We start from the raw sequence: 204 nt of genomic DNA on the forward strand, positions 1-204 counted from the left end.
GGGGGGGGTGTTACGTGTGACCTCCGCTGCCTTTGCAGGGTTGTGGGACCCGTCGCGGGCTCTGCCTGCCCAGCGTGGGTGGGAAATCCTGCTGTGTGTGCAGCCAGCGTGCTTGCTGAGTGGGTTTCCTGTGTTCACCGGGGCTCTTCTCTGATGCCTTCTCTCCTGGCTGCCCCGTTTCCCCTCCTGAAGCTGGTCAGGTAG

Source organism: Charadrius vociferus, unplaced genomic scaffold (genome assembly GCF_000708025.1).
Source record: "Charadrius vociferus isolate BGI_N301 unplaced genomic scaffold, ASM70802v2 scaffold241, whole genome shotgun sequence".
Classification (NCBI taxonomy): Eukaryota; Metazoa; Chordata; class Aves; order Charadriiformes; family Charadriidae; genus Charadrius; species Charadrius vociferus.